This window comes from Equus quagga, chromosome 7 (assembly GCF_021613505.1).
Source record: "Equus quagga isolate Etosha38 chromosome 7, UCLA_HA_Equagga_1.0, whole genome shotgun sequence".
Taxonomy (NCBI): Eukaryota; Metazoa; Chordata; class Mammalia; order Perissodactyla; family Equidae; genus Equus; species Equus quagga.
Genome location: NC_060273.1, coordinates 64,656,314 through 64,673,085, shown reverse-complemented (window position 1 = coordinate 64,673,085; position 16,772 = coordinate 64,656,314). Strand labels below are relative to the sequence as shown.

The following is a 16,772-nucleotide window of genomic DNA, read 5'->3' as shown; positions in this document are numbered from 1 at the left end:
TCATCAGTCCTTAATCTTTGCCCCTCCAACAACACAAGCATGCCCAACCTTGCCTTTGCACTTACTTTTCTGGCTGCTTGGGAAATTTTTAGGTGAGATGTCTATCTGTCTTATCCCCTTCCTTCATCCAAATCTCTGTCCAAATTCCCACAATTTCAGAGTATCCTTCCAATAAAAGATTTGCCGTTCCTAATACTTAAACCTTGCTCTATTTTTCCTCTTAGTGCTTATCACTACTGGACTTATTAATTATTTATTTGCTTTCTGTCTCACAATCCTTTTCTACACACACACACAAACACACACACACCCCCTGGATCTTCTCTGATCTTCCAGACTATTACTCTCACAATGTCACAGTCAAGTATCTCCTTCCTTGCTCCTCCCCTCGAATGTACATGCCCATGTGGAAGAGGACAGGGACTTTTCTGTCTTGGATTCTGTATCTTTAATGCCGAGAACAGTGCCTGGCACATGATGAAAACTTGATAGTCATTGAGTGAATGGAAGTGTGAAATGGAAAGAAGTGAAGGAGAAAAGGGAGAGGAGGAGATAAAGAGGAAAGAAGATAGAGAAAGGAAGAAACCATACATGATATTTCTGCTTCCATGTTTGTTAGGTTAACCATGTCATAGAGACTTTCAGTTCTACGAGAGAATTCTCCTGGTCTACCAATCTCTCCATTGATACTTGGTGATATGCTGCATGCTACCCTGGATACAGAAATCACCATTTCCTCATTTGTCCATTCTCTGTTTTCTCACATTCTGCTTTTCCCAATAGTTTCCACCTATTTTTCCCCATTCTTCAAAGGCCTGATAAAAATGTCATCTTGCCATAAAGCCTTTCCTGACTAATAAGAATGAATGGAGTTCTTTATTGTCCTCTTCACTTCAGCTGACCAGGACACACTGGGGCATTTGCTTTGGCCTGTTTAAGGGGTAGATCTGTGATACGCTGCCCAGGCCTTTGTCCACAGCATGGACATCTGTATGCAGGCCCTCCCCTCTATGGATTTGCCATTCAGCTATTGAGGGTAACCTAGAACTCATGCCACAGACACACAAGCACGTGTTTCTCTCTAGCACTCCACTTCTCTCTTCATTTCCCCTGATAACATCAGGGTCAGAGCCTGTAGGGCATATGTGTAAATAGGTTTCCTCTTGGTAACCAACTCAGGTGACTGAGTCCTGTCTACCTGGTGTTCTGTGTTAAGAGAAACTGTGAAACTGAATCTGAGCATGGTGAAGTGGGCGGTTATCAATTAGCAATGCCTGCCTTAGGCACAAGAGTGGGAAGCTGGGGGTAGCACAGTTTCATGTTTGCCATACCTGTCCTACTAGGATTGAACATCCTGTATTTTTGTTTCTGATTAATTCAAAGCAAGCATGCTCCTATCATCCATCTTTTATTAGAATCAAGCCCAAACAGAAGACTTTTCTTTACCTACCATATATATGGTTCCAGTACAAATGGATCTGGAGGCCCTGTGAATGGGGAAGAGCACCTAACCTACTAAGAATAAGGGTCAGCTCATTAGAAAATAGGAATTTCCTCCTGCAGTCAACCTGGGGCATCTCCTCCTCTTATTTCTGAGAGAGCCATAATATTATTAATGATAATAACAATAATAATAGCATGGGCCATTTTACAGTACAGCACAGCTGTCCACTGTGTTTGTCATCAGTCTGAAATACTTTTAGATTTCTTTTCAGAACCCCTTTTCTTCCCAAGCCTAATTTAGCTCATTCCGCCTTAAAGGATACCAAGCTATATAAAATTACTTCTTCTTTTAGATGCCTTAAAGTCACTTGTTAGCACACTTTGAAAAAGTTCCCCTGATTTTATTCATTTAGGGACCAGCCCATGATCATCCCATTCATAACTTCATGACCCTTAGAGAGATATAATTCATATAATGTAAAATTTTCCTTTTTAAAGTCCTTCAGTGGTTTTTAGTATTTTCACTATATTGTGTAACCATCACTGCTATCTAATTCCAGAACATTTCCATCATCCCCAAAAGAAACCCCACACTGATCAGCAGTTACTCTCCATTCTCCCCTCCCCCATCCCCTGGCAACCACTAATCTACTTTATGTATCTGTACATTTGCCTATTCTCTACATTTCGTATAAATGGAATCGTACAATATGTGGCTTTTTGTGTCTAGCTTCTTTCACTCAGCACAATGTTTTCAAGGATTATCCCTATTGTGGCATGTACTAGTACTTCAGTCCTTTTTATGGCTGAATTAAATATTCCATTGTTTGGATGCACCACATTATGTTTGTCCACTCATTAGTTCATGAACATTTGAGTTTCCACTTCTTGGTTGTTATGAGTATTATTGCTATGAATATTCATGTATAAGTTTCTGTGTGATCATACATTTTCAGTTTTCTTGAGTATATACCTAAGACTGGAATTTCTGGGTCATATGGTATATTATGTTTAACTTATTCAGGACCACCTACCAAGCTGTTTCCAGCAGTGGCTGTACCATTTTGCATTCCCACCAGCAATGTACGAGATTTCCAATTGCTCCGCGTCTTCACTGCTACTTAATGTTTGTTTTGTTTTTATTATAGCCATCCTAACGAGTATGAAGGAGTATCTCATTGTGGTTTCTACATGCATTTCCCTAGTGACTAATGCTGTTGAGCATCTTTTCATGTCCTTATTAGCCATTTGTGTATCTTCTTTGGAGAAATGTGTCTTCAAATCCTTTGTCCACTTTTTAATTGGATTATTTGTCATTTTACTGTTCAGTTGTAAAAGTTCTGTATATGTTTTGGATACTAGACCCTTTTAAGCTATGTGACTTGCAAATATGTACTCTCATTCTGTGAGTTGTCTTCACCTTCTTAATAATGTCCTTTGGCGCAAAAATGTCTTTATTTTTTGGTGAAGTCCAGTTTACCCATTTTTTTCTTCATTGCTTGTGTTTTTGGCGTCATATCTAAGAAGCCCAATCCCTAGTGCATGTCATTCATATTTGCACCTATGTTTTATTGTTATAGTTTATGGTTTTAGCTCTTACATTTAGGTCTTCAATCCATTTTTAGTTAACTTTTGTCTATGGTATGAGGTAGGAGGCCAAATTCATTCTTTTTCATGTGGATATCCAGTTGTCCTGCTATCAGTTGTTAAAAAGACTGTTTTTTTCCCCCACTAGATGGTTTGGGCATCCTTGTTGAAAACCAACTATAAATGTATGGGTTTGTTTCTGGACTCTTAATTCTATTCAGTTGGTCTGTATATGTCTATTCTTAAACCAGTACCACACTTGATTATTAAGGTTCATGGTAAGTTTTGAAAAGGAGAAGTATGAGGCCTACAAATTTGCTGTTCTTTTTTAACGTTGTTTTGGCTGTTTGGGATCCTTTGCCTTTCCATATGAATTTTGAGATCAGCAAGTCTATTTCTGATAAAAAAGCACTTGGAATTTTGCTAGGGACTGCATTGAATCTGTAGATCACTTGGGGGACTAGTGCCATGTTAATGATACCAAGTTTTCCAACCCATGAACACGAGATGTTTTTCCGTTTGTTTAGATCCTCAATTTCTTTCAACAATGTTTTCTGGCTTTCAGTGTATGTGTCCTGCACTTCTTTGGTTAAATTTATTCCTAAAGTGTTTTTTTAAATTCTATTATCAGTGGAATTGTTTTCCATAATCTTTTAAGTTTTAAGTATTCTCCTTTTGAAGATTCATCTTTTCTGACTGAAAATTTCCATTTCTTAAGTCAAACATCACATCTCACATGTTTGTTTAATTACCTGAACAATGATTTGAATGCGTGATATCTAAAACATTTTCTGATATAAATGATGAGAAAAAACAGATGCAGGGATGGACGCAGAGTCAGGCTCCATAAACTCATTTACCTCCCTCCAAATAAGCCAAGCTCAGTCACTCTTACCTTGTTCCCTAGTAGAGCAGAGAACATCTTAAGAAAATTAAACTGCTCATGGTTTATTTGTCACCTCAAAGCTTCCATAACGCTTTGGACACAGTTTCTCCTTTAGAAGATCTTTCTCCAGAATGTATCCTTTCCTGTGATCTTCCAGACTCCCGTTAGCCCCATATCTAATGCAGGTCTGCCCTTCTTTGTCACTGTCCTGCTGCCCTGGACCAGAGAGTGGCTTCCTCCACCGTATCCCTCTGTGTACTATAGATATGTAATGCCAAGCACAGTCAGGAAAATCCCCCATGGTTAGCAGTAGCTTAAAATGGCTCTAGCTAATGCTGAGGTTCTCACGGGTTGTAACTTTATTGAGTGAACTTTTACATCCCTACAGCTCCTCTATTTTGCTGGAGCATGTGCTAAATAAATAACTATTTGTGGAATGAACAAAATAGGAATCATCTCTTTAGACTCAAGCTGGTTTAAAGTAGGGTGAGAACCAACGTGCAGTCAAATTAATTGCATTTTACTCTTGACTTGGCTGGGAAACACGTTAGACCTTTCTTAAACATTTTCTTTTTTGATGGGCAACTATGTAAAGCAGGATATAATGTGAGAATTTTTGCAGACTTGGAGGAAATATTTGCTTTTCTGAAACTGTGTCTACAAGTTATACACCAGAGGGTCATACTTACAAATATGGAATCATATATGATTTATTACATAATAATGTCTACTGTTTAGATACCTAATGTCACAGGGTTTAGAATTAAGAGGACATTGTGAGTGCTAATGTGGTCTCCGTGAGTCTCCTCTTAATTGTTAGCACTTTCTCCACCTTTAATGATTTTCTGGCTGTGAAAGATGAGTGGCTTTGATTTTTCTCTTTTCACTAGTGGGTACTCTTTATTTGAGAAAATCAACCATGACTCTGAATTTCCCATCTGCAGAATATTTCTATCTTTTAAATATTTTCCTAGGAAACTATCAGTTGGTTGATCATTTTCAGCCTGCAGCCCGCATAGTTACATCTGCATCTGAGGAGGATGTTGAGGAATCCATAGCAACACCATCTGTTGTTCGCAGAATGTTTTCTCTCAGATAAAGATGCGAGGTGTTAGTCATAATTAGGCAAGTTGCATACTGGGATCAGAAGCTGATTTGATTTACCGGGATTTCTGCACCAGTAAGTACTGCTGGCCATGTGGGTATTCATGAACTTAGGGGAAGTTGAAACTAACACAGCTGTCGTGGGTTCTAGTTTTTCATAGTAGACCAGGAGTCAGCAAATTACAAACCACGGGTTAAATGCAGGCTGTGGCCTGATTTTATAAATAAAGTTTTATTGGAACATAGCCATGCCCATTCATTTATGTATTGTCTATGACTGTTTTCAGGACATAGCAGAATTAAATAGTTGTGACAGACTGAATGGCCTGCAGAGCCTAAAATATTAGCTATCTGACCCTTTGCAGACAAAGTTTTCCCATCTTGGTTCTAGGAGATTATTAGAAGATTTTGTACTGTTACTAGATTTGTATGACCTTCCTGTGTGGCACGTCTATTTTGGATTTGAAACCATTAACAACAGAGTATCACCACCTCCAGGAAGCCTTCCATGACATTTCCCATGCACTCCCCATTAAGCTGGGTACAATACTCTTTTCCTGTCCTTCTCTAATACTGTGGGTTTCAATTACAGCATATATCTTATTATCTTTAAGAACTTAATATCTAAATTAAATAATTTCTGTGTCTGCTATTTCCTGTAGGCCTGTGAAAATTCTCACATTATGTCCTGATTTAGATAGTTGTCCATCAAGGAAAGGAAACGTTATCATTCTTGGGGAAGGACGTGCCTTGTTTGTTTTTCTAGTGCCTAGTGTTCATACCTAGGGCAAAGAAAAAATGAACTCAAAAAAATATTGCATGAGTCAATGAATGGATTGAATGAGTTAATAATAAAAAAGAAGATATTACTTGGCTCTCTTTTAAAGGTAATTTGGGATAGTGGTCATGTTTGTGGCCTCTGGGCTCCAATTTCTTGAGGTGAGAGCCATTCGCACCTCTTATGAGCTCCAAGTCTTGGTCAAGTTACCTGTCCTCTCTGACTTCAGCTTTCTCGTGATGGAGATACAACGTTGTTGTGGAGGAGAAAATTATGTCATCCATGTGAAGTTTTATCATGGCACCTGACACATACTAAGTATGCAACTTACAGTGGCCATTACCTGTGGTTCTCATTATGTTTTCTAATCAAAAGTCAGCTATCTGTCATGTCACTGGTAGTTTTTCACACTTCTGAGTTAGTACTTGCGAGTATGCATGAATATATCCTTCATGCAAACAACCCATCTTTTGACTGACTCCTATTCTGTGTCACACACTGACTGTACCAGTCACTGGTGATAGAAAGATGAATCCGATGTCGTTCTGATCCTTAAGTATTTCATAAGCTAGTACACTGCGCCTAAATGTGCCACGTAGGGAAGATGTGTATAGCTCAGTCACAAAGCAGGGTCAGAGATTGATCATCACTGAGGATTATACCCTTCCTGCTACATTTTTATAATGAGAGAACAAAACCCTAAGCAAATCAATGATGCTGTATCTAAGGAATTTCAAATACCCGCCAAGAAGTCCAGTGATATGGGCAGAGAAATCTCCAGATCCTCAATGTGCTTATACATACAGTGTCTATCTGCACTCGCAGATGACCTTAGTAAAAAAATAATAATAATAAACAAGCAAAAAGCCACTCAGGTTTTCTAACCTGAGATACAGTTCTGTACTCATTAGTCTTTGATTAGGTCATATGACTAACAGTACTCTGGAAGGCAAAAGTAGACATTTGGTGGATGGACTGCCAAGGCCATTTGCTATGCAAAGACTAGGGCTAGGAGCTCCTGTTCTGGAATCTGACAGACATGGGTTGAATCCCACCTCTACCCTTCACTAACTAGGGAGCTTGGGCAGGCCCCTTGCCCTCTCTGTTTCAGTTTTCTTATTGGTAAAATGTGAATGGTCATAGGATTAACTCCATCAGGTGGTTGTGGGATTAAATGAGATAACATAAAGTGTTAACGGTGCCTGGTGTATAGTGAGAACTCAGTAACCATTAGCCCTGAAGTAGGAGTGGAAGTTATATATGGAGGAAAGCATAGGCTATCTAGATTTTGTGTAGTTATCCAGAGTAGGAGCGTGTGAAGGTGGGCCTTTTTCTACTGGAAGGAAGATGAGTGTTGGTTTTGGTTTTAGCCTCAAGCCTTGAGAACACTGGTCCATTTTCGAGAGCGCCCCTGCATCTTCAGACCAGGAGGTTCTCCATCATGAAGTGAGTGAGCTGGGACTCCGGCATCTGCCACCTTCTCCTTCCTCCGGAGCTCAGTCTCTGCGTGGCTTCTTCAGGCTGTGCAGTGTGAGAAGGGATCTGCGGGCCAGAGAGCAGTGTCTCATTGGTGTTATTAATCTTGCAAAGTGGAACTTGGGTTTTGTACATATTGGAGCATTAAAAACAAAGTCAAAATTTATGTGCTGTCTAGATCGCTATTGAGGCTACGTCTGCGTAAAAAAATCTGTGGTGCCAGCTATTTTCATGAAAGGCAGACTAGAACAATAACTGAAAACAGACTCAAGAATAAGTTTCAAGTGTACCACTTTCTAGCTGTGAGACCTGGAGTGAGATACCTAACTCCTCCTCAATTTCCTCGTCTGTAAAGTGGGAATAATGATGCCCACCTCTCTGGGGTACTGAGACAATGAAAGTGTTTTGCTTAGTTCTCAGTCACAGTGGTTCTTAGACAAGATGCTGAGTCCCTGAACCTCCATAGGAAACATGTGAACTCTCTAAGCACGAGTCTGTTGAGAGACCTGGGCCCGTGTAAGGGAATTTACCTTCCCAAATACGTCTCAAGAAGATTTTTACGTCTAGATTCTGAAAGTACTGAGAACACTGCATTATTATAAAGCAGTGTCAGTTTCTGTCTAATGATATTTATCAATCCTAGGGTGTAAAAATTATGAGTGTCTATATTTTTCCCTCCAATGGGAGAGTAAGAAAGTCCATATCAGAAGTTTCTGTAAAAAGCCTCCAGTGGTAGTAGAGGTCAGAGGTTAGAAGTATAAATATGCATTGCCATGGTGATAGAGTTAGGATTCTATGAGAAGCTTATTTTATTTATGGTTAGTCTTTTCTATCAGTTTTCTTTTACCACATTTATCACTTTTGTGTTTTTTCAAATTACAAAGAATTAAGGAATTTGGCAAGGAGTTGGAGCCACATGTAAGTTTCCTCTTACATCTCTTAATAGAAGCAAACATGCTATAATGTAACTTTTCTTCCCTCCGCCAGAATTGCACCCTCCCCAAATTCTCAGCTGCAAAGCAGTAACAAAACCCCTTTGGAAGCAGAAAAGCCCTTATTTTCAATGGAATGTAATTGATGTTGCATCCGTCTTTTGAAGAGGGGAATCTGGAAAGAAATCCTCCCGTTTCTCAAAGTTACTGTGAGCTACACCCAGAAATCCTGCTAAGTGCTAACATGAGTTCCCGTATGGTGGTGGCATTAATGTGGCTGTGGGCTGTACTTATGCGGTGATGAAGGAGGCTCATGGAATCCAGAAAACTGAAAGACTTTATAATAGAAAACAAAGTTTAAAATTCAGAGATGGATATAATTTACAACCCATTAGGAGGGTAATACTGGATAATCCTTAAAGTTTAGGATAATACTTCTTATTTTTCCCCCATCCTCTATGCTTCAGCCAAATGTAATGTTTAGCTGAATTTTAATAAGAAGCAATATGATGTGATAAAGTGATTGTGAACATTGGCTTTGGAATCAGACAAACTCCTGAGCAATTTGAATCTGTCTTCTGCCTGTGGTTCTTTGGATGAACTTAGATGATTTAGTTTACATCCTTGATCTTTAGTTTTCTCATCTGGAAAGCACATGGTGGATAATAATGTCCACAATTGAAACTACTATTGGGTTGAAATGGTCCAGTGCATGTAAAGTTGTAAGCCTAGCACATAGTATTTTCTCAATAATAATAATAACTACTATTGAAATTAGTTACTAGCCATGGAGGTTCAATAACAACCTTACTAATTAGAATTCACTCCAGGGCGGAGAGAAACACACAGGTAAAGACAATCTTGATGAAGGATAGGACTGAATTAAAGAGAATGTGGAGGGACGTTCCATTCTGTAACTCCCACCTGCATAGAGAAAATGGAGTCCTTCTGTTGACAAGAGTTGATTCTTCTTCCACATTACAGGCCTTTTTGGAGGTCCTTTTCCAACTCTGGCCCTCAGTTTTCCTCCTCTGCAAATTAAGAAGTCGGAGTAAATGACCTCCGGGGACCTTTCTGGGTTTGACTTTCTGGAGATTCTCCCAGGATTGTCCCAAGGCATTTTTTAAGCCATTGATAGAACTATTTATCCTTATCTGAATATTTGAAATAAAGAATCATTCTTCCTTTGAAAGGCGTTAACCAGCAAGACAGTAGCAAGAGGCTGGCTGAAATTTACCTAGCCTTATGTTAGTCCAATAAGTAAAGCCATGAAACTGTTAGGAAGGTTTTTCTGACAATTCATGCTTGGATAGCTTAGTTTTGATGAGTTAGAAACATAGATCAGAACTGTTCCTGTTAGGGTGGAGCACAGAGTCACCTGCTTCTCTGAAGGTGGGAATAATCAAGCTAATGCTATTGAATGGACTAAAGCTGTTCCCAGGGTCTGGGCAGCTTCCGCGGGTCGCTCCTTCCGGTAGGGGTGCAATCTACAAATGGACCAATTTTTGTTACACATCACATTCTTTTTTTCATTGGCGTATTGAGATGCGGTCTATGGAAAGAATACTAAATTTAGCGTCAAGAACTTAGGTCTAAATCCCAGCTCCTAGTGTATGATCTTGGGTAAGTTACTTCACTTTTTCATTGAATTTCAGCTGCCTTCTCTTCAAAATAGGGGTAGTATTACTCCTATTAGAGGATTGCCATGAGGATTAATTAAGAGAACTCATGCAGAGCCCCAAGCCATTGTTGTATATGCCAGGCGCTTGATAAATAAATAAGTAAATATTTGTTCTTTCATTCAACAAATATCTACTGAGCACCGACTATGTGCTAGGCACTGTTTTAGCACTTGGGATACATTAGAGACCGAAACAGACCAAGATCTTTTACCTTTGGAGCTTAATTTCTAGTGGGGAGAAACAGACAATAGACATAGTAAAGTAGGTGAATTATGCACTATGTGAGCAGGTAATAATTACTGTGGGGACAAAAAGAAAATGTAGCATGGTGTACGGGACATAAAGGGCCAGGGGAGTGGGGCAGCAGAGTAGGGGAGGTTGTAGAACTAAGATGGGCAGTCAGGGGAGGCCTCTTGAGAGCTGCCATTTGAGCCATGACATGAAGGAGGTGAGGGAATTAGGTGTGAGGATATTTGTTGGGAGAAGCCTCCTGGCTGAAGTGCAGAGGTCCTGAGGCAGGAACATGCTCGTCACATTGAGGAACAACCAGGAGGCCAGCGTGACTGAAGCAGAGTGACCAAGGGAACAGCAGTGGGAGATGAGGTCGGACAGGGGGTGGGGACTAAACCACACAGGCCATTAGAAAGGCTTTAGATTTTACTCAGAGGAGCAGGAGGAGACGTTAAAAGATCTTGAGCAAAAGAAACACATTATCTGCCTGATTTACACTTTCAGAAGGAACCCGTTCAGGTAGCTCTTTTAGAACAACAGTGGTACGGGGGGAGGGGGGCAAAGATAAAAGCAGGGAGACCAGATAGAGGCTGTCGCAGAATTCCAGGTAACAGGTGATGGGGGTCTGAGCCATTAGGGTAGTAAGAAGGGATCAGATTCTGTATATAATGGAAAGGTCCCTCTTTCTACCTACCTTTAATTTCTTGGATTGTAATAACAATATTTACCTAATTAAATTAAAAAGCTATTAACAGGAGAAAGTGATGATAGATAATTATTCACACTTACTCTGAAATAGGCACTGTGCAAATTGCCCATCAGCCCTATGAGGTAGGTGTAGTTGTTATCTCTCTTTGACAGATAATGAATTGGAGGCACAGAGACACTGAGTGATACACCCAAGGTCTCATATTTCCTAAATGTTACAGCAGGGAGTCAAAACCAGACGGTCTGACTCTGGAGCTATGCTATGAGGATGTGGTCTGTGCAAGGTGAAGAGTTCTCTAAAGGGTCTATAGACTGTTCTCTCCTCAGTTGAGTTTTTCAGACTAAGTCAAAGAGAGATTTTCTGTATCTTTCCTGTCTGGAATCCTTGTCAAAGACTGAGGAACTTAAATGTGACGCTTAATGGTAGAAGAAATTTGTCCTTTGAGATGCTGGTTTGTTTGTTGGTTGGTGAATTGATTTATTGGAAAATAAGAAAAAGTAAAGAAAAAGCAATTATATCATAACAGTTTTTTTACTCTCCCAAGGTTACAATGCTTTTTTTTGGTGAGGAAGATTGGCCCTGAGCTGACATCTGTTCCAATCTTCCTTTTTTTTTTTTTTCACTTGAGGAAGCTTGTCACTTAACTAACATCTGTATGAATCTTCCTCTACTTTGTGTGGGATGCCGCCACAGCATGGCTTGACAGACAGTGCTTGGTCTGCACCTGGGATCTGAACCTGTGAACCCTGGGCCACCAAAGCGGAGTACGGAAACTTAACCACTACGCCACTGGGCCAGCACCTACAGTGCATTTTAAAAACAAGTTTTAATTGTGATAAACATGCACATAAAATAAGCTGATTTTAAGTGAACAGTTCGAATTAAGTACAGTCGCATTGTTATGCAACCATTTCGACCATCTATCTCCAGAACTCCTTTCATCTTGCAAGACTGAAACTCTGTACCCATTCAACACTCATTCCCCCTTCCCTTCTCTCAGCCCCTGGCAACCGCCATTCTACTTTCTGTCTCTGAATTTGACTCCTCTAGGTACCTCATACGAGTGGAATCATACAATAATCCTTCTGTCCTTTTGTGACTGGCTTATTTCATTTAATGAAATGTACTCAAGTTTCATCCGTTTTGTACCATGTGTCAGAATTTCCTTCCTTTTTAAGGCTGGATAATATTCCATTGTATATATATACCACATTTTGTCCATTTATCTGTTGATGAATCAAAACACATTTTAGGAATCTTACAGCTCATTGACTTAACTGCTTAAGTTTTAGAAATTGCATCATTTTATAATCAAGTAGAGACTCCAAGTAGAAAGTCTCTTGCGTGCTCCTAGACTGCAAGGAGGAGAGATCTGAGGGCCCAGAGACTCAGCAGCTGGCTTGTCTAAATTAACAGGACAATCTCACAGTTCATAGAGCAGAAATTTCTGTTGACTTTTATTCTGTAGAATCATAAATGTGGAGTGTTTCCCACTGCACATTTTCATCCCATTTATTATGTTTCATTTGTTCTAAATTAAGCTAATCATTTTGTTTGCTCAACAGTTTGCTTTTTGGGTTGTATTTAGGTTTTGTGAAAATTTTGCTTTTCACAGTAAGTAATAGATTTGTTCAAATACTCACCTTGGGGAAATGCTATTTGACAGTTCTTCAAAGAACTTATAAAACTAATTATAAGTGAAAGTCATTTCAATTTCAATAATGAAACAAAAAACCCTGTCAGCCCTGGATTATTCTCTTTCAACTCATACCACAGACGCATCCATCATTATGGCCCCACACTTGCCCATTAACGAACTACATGAATCAAAGAAGAGAAAACCTAATTTTTTTTGGTGTTGTATTCAGTCTTTATTTTAAAATAAAATTTGCATAAAATTAGTCTTAAAAAACTAATAGATATCTACCAAAATAAAGATACTTCCAGTATTTACTTTTGAAAATTACCTACATGGCTTATTTTACCTGTTTTAGATGGCATGCTATTTTATTTCTATTATTAGAATAAGATCACACCAACTTTAAAAGGCTTAACGTGTCATAAAATCATTAAATCTCAGATTGGAAGAAATATATCTTAAAACGTGCCTGGTCCCTACCTCAACCTGGGCTGAATCCACTTTATCTGTGGCCCTCTAACTTTTGCTTAAACATACTCATCCCTGCCTTACCCAAACTTCAGTCATGTGAGTACCTCTGGCGTGATTTGGGGCATAATTATGTGTCCTCCTTACAGTTTGACTTAATATTTTCCTTTTATAGGACTTTTCTCTAATACTTTCAGAGAGAAATGTAACACTACTCTAAGTGAACAACCAGCATGATTTCCCATGAATAGAAGACAGACATTAAAAAATAACTATAAATAGCAAGATGGTAAGCTTGAGGCCAACTTTGTCTTTGATGAAAATGGAAATGTGGAAGTGTTGCAGAGGTGTTAATATTGTGTGCCCAAAATGAGACATTATCTTTAATATCATGAAAGGTAGAAGAGAACTGAAAGGCAGTGACTCTCTTATATGTAATGCCATGACTTCTGACCCCTAAAATAATCTTACATACCAGTGAGACCTAGGCTTTGGGAAACAATGCCTTTTCCTCTCATTTCATCCTTTGAAACGGCTTGGATCTTAGAAAGTTCTCCTCTCGTTATGTTGACATCCATCTATATCCATGGTTCACCCACAAATTATCCCACTCTTCAGAGCCACCCAGAACAATTTCCATCTCTCCTCCCCATGACAGCCTTTTGGATATTTGAAGACAGCTCTACATCTAAGATAGGCTTTTCTTCTCTTGTCTGGACAACCTTGGTTCTTCCTGTCTTTCCTCATATGAAATAATTCTGCAGTGGTATTCACCCACTTTCTGCTCTTTCACTATTTTCACTACCTGTATTATCCAGGATTCTCCAGAGAAACAGAACCAATCTGGGTGTGTGAGTGAGTGGATGGATGGGTGGGTGGATGGATGGATGGATGGATGGATGGATAAACAGGTAAAGTTTTAAGGAATTTGCTCAGGATCTTATGGAGGCTGGCAAGTCCTAGATATGCAGAGTGGGTTGGCAGGCTGGAGGCCCCAAGAGCCGATGTGCAGTTCAAGTCCAAGGGTCATCTGCTACACAATTCTCTCTTGCTTAAGGAAGGTCAGCCTTTTGTTTTATTCAGGGCTCCAACTGATTGGATGAGGTCCCACAGCATTATATATGGTAATATGCTTTACTCAAAGTCCACCGATTAAAATATTGATCTTATCAAAAAACACCCACCAAGTTGACACATAAAAGTAACCGTCACACTGCCATTGGTGTATAGCAGGATGCATGAAGTATCATAATTAGCAAAACAAGCTCAGAATAGCTTATTGGAATGTGTAGACCCCTACACATGACAAATCCATTATTTTCCTGAAAATTGGTACTAAACAATCCAGAAATTATGGTCAGTCAGTAATGGGTTCTGTTTGATGATAATGATATCCTGATTATTATTATTAGCTGCATCAACAACAATGGCTAACATGGATTTGGAGTGTGCTATCTGCTCAGCACAGTTCTTATTGCTTTTTCTGATATTATCTAATCCTTACAGTGACCTGTGGAGTAGCATCACTTTTACCTCTATTGTTTGGATACAGAACCTGAGCAATAGAAGAACTGAGTAATGTGTTCAGGTTTATATAGAGCTTCCAAGAGGCAGCGATAGAATTCAAACTCAGCTGGTCTGATTCTAGAGTCCATATCATAACCATTACTGGGTCGTAGCCTCTGCTTTCCCCCAGTGAACCATTGAAAAGCACTGTAGAATGTTCAGGGTGGCCAGAAAGTCTGAAAACATAGGTGACTAATTGACACATTTGACATTTTAGTGACCAATTAATACCCATACTTGACTGACTGGACGGTCACTCAGAGTGGTTCCCACAAGATGGGCCACCACTCTACACCAGAGTGGTGAGGAACTGCTTGATGGATCATTTCTAAACCTGGATTGGATGTGTGAACATGTGCGGTAGGCTACCTGTGTGCTAGATTTGAACCCTTTTGATGTGCTAAAAGTATAGGTTTATTCAGTAGAAACCAGAAACTTCTGAGGCAATGCATCACAGATGCAAGTGCAGGGTTAGAGAAAATGTGTTAATACACTACATTTACTGCAATTTTTCAGTTCATTGAACTCCACATTGCTAATAGGGCCCAATATATTGAACATATCATATAATGTTATTGAGAACATCACATATTGTAATGTAATACCATGAAGCCATTCCTATGTACATACACCAATGTTTACCAACTTTATGGCCATACTATAGTTACCATCTTGGGTGTTTGCCTTTTTCTGTCTCCTGTTTTAAATTGTAGAGTCTGAATCTGAACACACTATTCCAGACATGCTCTGACTAGACGTGGTAAAGCAGGACCATCTTCCAATCTTTTTACGGACTACAATCTAAAATTGTAGCGACCTTTCTGGCAGTCAGTGAACTCCATGAACTCATGTTAACTTTTCTATTCATTCATCTGATAAACATTTTTTATACCTGCCTTATACGAGACCCTGTTTTGGGCCCTGGAGATACAGTGGTGAACAAAACGAAGACCCCGCCCTCAACAAGCTTTTGTTGTAGTAGGGGAGACAGATTTTAAAGCTGCAATCAAATAGACACATAACTCATGTTAGGTTGTGCTGAGTGAAATGGAGAAAGAGGACAGCTTCTCTGCTCTTTCTATAGAGGACAGAGGATGAAGAGGTTACTGTGTTGGCCTGGTGGGTATCTGGAGGGAGGTAATTCCAGGCACGAGGAAAGGAAGTGCAAATGAGCCCAGGAGGGAAGACACCTGAATTGTTTAAAGAAAAGAGGAAGCCAATGTCCCAGGAGTAGAAATAGCAGTGGAGGGTGGGTAAGGGCTATTAGGGAGTAAATGTTGAAGAGATCATAGCAGACCAGATCATGAAGAGCCTTGTAGTAAGGAGTTGGAATTTAAGCCTAGTTGTGATAGAAAGCCACTGGGAGGATTTTTCCCCCTTGGGATTCACATAATCTGTGTTGAATTTGGAAAGGATTATTCTGGCTGCTTTGGGGATAAGAGACTTCAGGAGGGAAAGAGTGGAAGAAGGGAAATCAATATGGACTACAACAGCTATTTTTACATGTCCAAGATTGGTTGGTTTTTAATTATCTGTTTTAATTGATTTATAATTTAATTGCACTGTGGTCATAAAACGTGTTCTGTGTGACACTGGTTGTTTGAAATTCCTTTGTGAACTAGCACAATGTCAATTTTTGCAAATGCTTTAGTGTATCTGAAAATAATATAGAGCCTCAATTTTTTGGGGGCAGAGTTCCGCATATCCATTAGTTGAAACTAGTTAAATATTCTTATTCAGATCATTCACATCCTTGCTATTGTTTGTTTGGCAGAATCTGTAATTTTCTGACAGATTTTTGTTGGAATCTCACACTAGAGTTTGCCAAATTTGCCTCATGCTTCTGACAACTTTTAATTAATGTTTTTTAGCTACATTTATAATTACGTATCTAGTCATGATTTGTATAGCTTGTTAGATTCTTTTAATTTTATGTGTAGTTTCTATCTTATGCATTAATGCTTTCTGCCTTAAATACTGTTTTGTCTGATATTAGTATTGATACACCGGTTTTCTCTCAGTAAGTATTTGCCTGGCATATCTCTTCGGCATATCTTTATTTTCAACATTTCCATATGGTTTTGTCTTGCATATTTCTTTTATGAACAGCATTTACTTGAATCTTTTACATATATTATGGATATTTTTTACTTATAACATCTTGGTTTGTGTTTCTTCTCTACTATTCTCTTTCTTTGCTTTTTATTTTATTTTTTAAAATTGTTTTATCTTTCCTCCTGGTGAATTTATTTTTTTCTATTCCTTTTCTCT

The 16,772-nt window shown here is 39.1% G+C and overlaps 1 protein-coding gene across 3 annotated transcripts in view; it reads left to right on the top strand.

Annotated features, from left to right (window-relative positions):
* Positions 1-16,772, top strand: part of SGCD (sarcoglycan delta) — an 897,144-nt gene that overhangs the window by 722,577 nt on the left and 157,795 nt on the right. The gene's annotated exons all lie outside the window — the stretch shown is intronic.